Source organism: Mytilus edulis, chromosome 4, assembly GCF_963676685.1.
Source record: "Mytilus edulis chromosome 4, xbMytEdul2.2, whole genome shotgun sequence".
NCBI classification, from domain to species: Eukaryota; Metazoa; Mollusca; class Bivalvia; order Mytilida; family Mytilidae; genus Mytilus; species Mytilus edulis.
In genome coordinates, this window is record NC_092347.1 from 24,658,939 (window position 1) to 24,664,938 (window position 6,000).

The 6,000-nt window shown below is 31.2% G+C and overlaps 1 protein-coding gene across 1 annotated transcript in view; it reads right to left on the reverse strand.

The window, feature by feature from the left end:
• Positions 1-5,453, reverse strand: part of LOC139521757 (neuronal acetylcholine receptor subunit alpha-10-like) — a 114,385-nt gene extending 108,932 nt beyond the window's left edge. Inside the window, exon 1 of the mRNA XM_071315339.1 lies at positions 5,386-5,453. The gene's annotated coding sequence lies outside the window, so the exon portion shown is untranslated. The remainder of the gene's footprint in view (positions 1-5,385) is intronic.
• Between the last annotated feature and the right edge of the window lie 547 nt (positions 5,454-6,000).

The following is a 6,000-nucleotide window of genomic DNA, read 5'->3' on the forward strand; positions in this document are numbered from 1 at the left end:
ACATGTCGTTATAACGACATCGCTATGTCGTAATTTCGACATAATATGTCGTTATAACGACATCGCTATGTCGTAATTTCGACATAACATGTCGTAATAACGACATAGCTATGTCGTAATAACGACATCACTATATATATTAAAGAATATGTATTATGATTGCCAAGACACTAAATGACACAGAAATTAACAACTATAGGTCATATCATAATGCCCCCAATAACTAGAAAAGCCCCCGCATAATCAGCTATAAAAGAGGGACGAAAGATACCAGAGGGAGAGCCCCCGAAATGCTGTGTGGCAGACAGTGTTATTAATTAATTATTAGCTCCCTTGGTAAAACTCTAAATTTCATATTTAATGTATTTCATTGTTAAATAATTTGCATGAAGCTGAATAAGTATATATCTGTTAATTGCATAGCTTTTGCTATTTGAATTCATTGATTAAAGATATTTATTTATATTGTAAAGTTTAATATTTGTATCGTCGCAAAATCTTTGGTCACCTTCTTTGGTTACCTTCTGTGAGAAACTATGGTTTTTTTTGGAAAAGAAAGTTTGTTTCCAGTTTTTGGAGAAAAAAATAATTTGTTTTTGATTCTGAGAAAAAAAAAATTGTTTGTTTCACCCTCAGCTGCCACTATATTTAATGCTAAAATTGAAAGAAAAAAAATGTTTTCGACTTGAAAAAGTTGAAAAATTGTCCAGAAAAAAAAACATAGCCCCCCCCCCCCCCAGAAAATCAAATGGTTGCTGCCTTACTGTCAAACGATGGGCACGATGTTCCTAAAAAACGACGTTACACATAAAAAGCGGCGTCGAAGAGGGTTTTTGATTAATTTTTGCAAGTTTTATTCGTTTTTTTATATGTTGGTGATATATATTATTATATTACAAAATTTTTAAAATTTCTGATTCTGGTTCTGTTCGTTTTGTGATGTCATTTTATCATAAATTACCTCAAGTTGTGGAAATCTATTTAATAATGTTTACCCTTTAAGTTATTTCAACTAAAAATGCATTACTGTCGCAAGTAATGTGGGAAAGAAAGATGGGACGGAAGTAGATATAGGAAGATGTGGTACAGTTTTCCATAAAAAAGATATTTTTTTTAGATGTACGGAACTTTTATCATATGATGTTTAACTTTCAAGGTGCATATCATCTGTCATTGTAAAATTTCTATATCTTATAATAACTCAACCCCAATACAAATATATCTGACACTCTGCAAGTAAATCGAACATTTTTACCCTTGGTTAAATTTGAATAGAATTGTATTTTCCCTTGTACATAAGTTGTCGAAATACACCCCTTCAATTACTTGAACCTTGGCTTGAGAATTATTTCCGCAAGTCATCTATAGTGTTTAATTTCTGATATACATTTTAAAATATAGTAATCTACTCCTGGATCGTCCGCGAAAACGGCTTAAATAATCCCGGGTTTTTAAAATTCGATGAAACGCTTTTCGTCGCTGTTTGGGATTTGTCTTTCAATTACTAGTACCTCCATTTCATGCACAAGTTTATATTGACGAAAAGTTCCGGCTTCGCTAGTACAGGAATTAATTTCATCACGACAGTTATAACATGAATAGCAGGACAAATCGCGAAGTAAAACACTCCGTGAACTGGTATAAGTCTTGTAATATTGGTGATTGCACCTTACTGAAGTGACGACTTTAAATGATCTATGGAGTACTTCCACAATATAAATTTCAATTCGAATTTTACATTTAGAGGACTGTCTTGGTGTCTAAAATTTGTCTTTGCAAAAGTTGGACGAAGTTCATGTAATGAGATGTTTTTCCCCATTCTTTTAAATAAATCGTTAATAGCTATAAACGATTAATAAAAATTGCAAAATTTAACCTGTGTCGAACCTATGTCCACGGGTGGAGTCTATAGCAACATGCGTTATTCTTTTTTTTTTCGGCAACAATCATCAACCTGTTTTCCCAAATTTCATAACACGATTTGTTTTAATTATCATGAACATTTAATTGAAACTTTAGCACATGTAACGACGGAAATTAGCGTCTTTCGAACTTTCGACGTTTGGACAAATTGGCTACTGTTTTGTAATGTGTGGAAGCATTTTATTCCTTTAAGACCCAAACATGTAGCTAATAAGAAAAGAATCTTGGCATTTTTTACTCTTTGTGTAGCTAACTTTTGTTTTGATTAATTATAAAAAATACGCGTTAACTGCTTTGAAAAATGAAATATCAACTTGGACAAAATGGCTACCGTTTGAAAAACGACTGTGTAGAGAAGATTTTATTGAATCAGCAATATTTGAACTCACGAACAATGAGGCAAATATTTGTACTTTTGTTAGATATTATTATTGTCTTACTCTTTTTATTCATTTTCTGTTACTTACAAAATTCACTTTCAGTCGTTGAGATAACGAAAAACGTCGTTGGACATTTTTCTTATTCCCGCTTAATATGAAGCCACCGAGTCAAATAAAATTTGGCAAAAATAACGGCTTTAACGCCACAAAGAACCGACACTTGTCGGTGTTCCTGCCAAGTATCAAGAAGATCAGAGAATAAGAAATAGGATCACTATACATAAGATTTAAAACAGTTTTTCATAAATGTAACGTTGGACATCCGGTTTTTTTCACATAGCTTTGCTAATCTAATCATCAAATATACTAGATATTACTTAGTATATGATCAAGAGCTGTAAAAACATAATTTCAAACATATATTGAATTTGTTTTAATATTGGTTCGTGTTTTCTAACATTTTTATTTTGTTTTGTGGATGAAATTTCGAAGATTCTGTTTTAAATCCTAGAGGTTGTAGGAACATCGTGTCCAACGTTTGAAAGTAGAAAGAGAGCAATCAATATTTCAATTCACTCTTATTACACGAAGGCATGTAGTTAGCACTTGATTATAGGTAGGACTATATGTCAGTCCTCATATAATTCCACACATATTTGTTGGAACAAGTAGAAGGTTTATACAACCTTGACTGACTCTGCATGCCTTCCTCGGTCGGTAACTTCTTAAATAGGATCTATAAATCATATAAGTTTCTCACAGAAGGTAACCAAAGAAGGTGACCAAAGATTTTGCAACGATACAAATATTAAACTTTACAATATGAATAAATATCTTTAACCAATGAATTCAAATAGCAAAAGCTATGCAATTAACAAATATATACTTATTAAGCATCGTGTAAATTAAAAATACTTTTAATATGAAATTTGGAGTTTTACCAAGGGAGCTAATAATTAATTAATGTTAAAACTGTCTGCCACACAGCATTTCGGGGTCTCTCCCTCTGGTATCTTTCGTCCCTCTTTTATAGCTGACTATGCGGGGGCTTTTCTAATTATTGGGGGCATTATGATAACATATAGTTGTTAATTTCTGTGTCATTTAGTCTCTTGGCAATCATACTACATATTCTTTAATATATATAGTGATGTCGTTATTACGACATAGCTATGTCGTTAAAACGACATAGTGATGTCGTTATTACGACATGTTATGTCGTTAAAACGACATAGTGATGTCGTTATTACGACATGTTATGTCGAAATAACGACATAGCGATGTCGTTATAACGACATGTTATGTCGAAATTACGACATAGCGATGTCGTAATAACGACATGTTATGTCGAAATTACGACATGCTATGTCGTAATTACGACATAATTATTTTTTTTTTGAATGGCCCTTATCGGCTTCCGTAGAAATCGCTTAAATTTTACAATTATTTAGTTTATGTACAGCTTATTTGAAAACAAAAGATATTTCAAATTTAAGGCCAAAAAATGGCATTTTTGCACCAAAGGGAGATAATTTGGAGCTTTTTCAATTTTTAAAGTCATCTGGGGCCAAACCAAATCATTTTTTTTGGGTTGTTTTTTGTACCATATCATAAAGTAACAACTAATAGTGTAATAAATAAAATTTGTAATGAAAAAATAGAGGTTTAATTTTTTGCTAAAATTTTTGTACCCACGAGCCACCTTAAGTAGTTTAAAAGGCCTTTTATCCCAGGACTCTTCCAAAATAACCTTTGATTTTTCTCATTTTTCCAAACGTTTTCCACTAAGAAGCTATCAATGTTATTTGAACTGATATATTGTTATTCTCACACAAAGATTGAAGCACAAGGCATTTAAAATAAAACAAATTAACGATTTCTTATTTTCCAACATCTTAAATAACGCTTAAACATTTGATTAATACCGAAGGCGAAGATAACTACACGATTTCGAAACACTTGCAGCACACTCTGTTTAATTCCCAATCAAAGTCAATTCATGATATATATATATATATATATATGCATTGGCATATCTGTTTGTCTTTGTCTAATTATAAACCAACCCATAGGGACAAATGAAAGTTTCACATGTAAGAGATTTTCTTCTTAGACATTGACATACCTAAGCATTATTGTAGGATGTTTTATCAGTTTTCTCTTAAAATTGATAAAAAAAACCGATTAAACCCATAACATCCGATGATTACTATGTTTCTGAATTAGAAATGTTGTGGAGGATACATCTAGACGCTATGTGCAGCTTCAACAATGGTAAATAACAATTGAAAAAAAAAATCCAAATAAGGGATAATCTTAAGTGCTGCATAAGAGTGAGCAACTGTTGTACCACAAGCAGCATCCATCAAGTTGCTCATGACAAGAAAATTCATTGGCATATCGCAATATGATATCACGAAAGAGGTACATTTGTAAGAAGGACAGAATTTGGAATACGCCTATTGGACATATGATATTCCATTACGGTCTTTTAATTAAGGACATCTGTAAAACTAGAACATTAAGTGTATAATGAAAAACTTCCTGAAACTTGGATTCACGCTATTAATGGAAATATTAAAATACAAATCAAATGAACAAAGACTATAAGCTAATCATGCACCAAAACATCTAAGTTGAACGAAGTTAAAGAAAAATTCAAAATACAAACAAAGAGCACCATCAATTGCATTGGAGGAGAGATTAATGATAAAATATAATGAAGTCAGATATTCAGATAGCTATAAAACCAGTGTTATATTACCAGTGTTTTCGGTCAAGCTTTCCTTTTCGTCGGCTTATATGTTTGGTTTAGTTAGGTTTTATGGACTTCTCCCTATTTAAATTTAGCTTGGAATTTAATATTTTTTATAAAACATATTTTATCTTATCTGTGTATTGACTGTGATTGGAATCATTTTGATAGTATGTCTGTTTCAACAGCAATGTTAACAATAAAGTACATTTACATAGTTGGACACACAATTTATTATGTTAATGAAAGGGTCAATGATCTGAAATAAAAAACAAACCAGATATGACAATATATTTTCTATGAAATAAAACAAAAATAGTGACTTACGTGAATCCTACAACTGAGATTTCCCTGTTCATATCAGTCAATTGTTTTAAATCCTACAAAAATGAAACAAATTATCAGAAAATCGCATTTCAGGGTCAAAGTGATTATCACTTTTGAAAAATCATCGCAAGTTTTAATAAATCAAAAAAATCTCCAGTGCAATCGTACTAAACCTACTGTTTATTACCCCCAAAAGCCGACACTGGATATCTTTACACGTTTTATCTTATATATTAATATCAATATTTTATTAAAATGTAGTTTCTTCAACCTTGAAATTGCTCGTTAATTTTTTATTACATTCCCTGCTTTTCAACAGTAACATATGCAAATTTTAGTGTTTGTCTAGTCGTCATTAATTGGGATATAACAGTTTTTACTAGTTCAGTAGATAATGTGGTGAAGTAAGGCAACAGTAGTTAACCGCTATTTAAAGTAGCACTAGCTACGGGATATATAAAAAGTTAAATATATTATTTGTTTTGCTAAATCATAAATGAAATGCAAATAGTGAAATAATAATTCGCTTTAAGCAGCCAGTATGGTTCAATTTTGACAAAATATTCTAAAAAAAAACCAGTGATTATGAATTATTCACTTGCAAGTGAATAATTC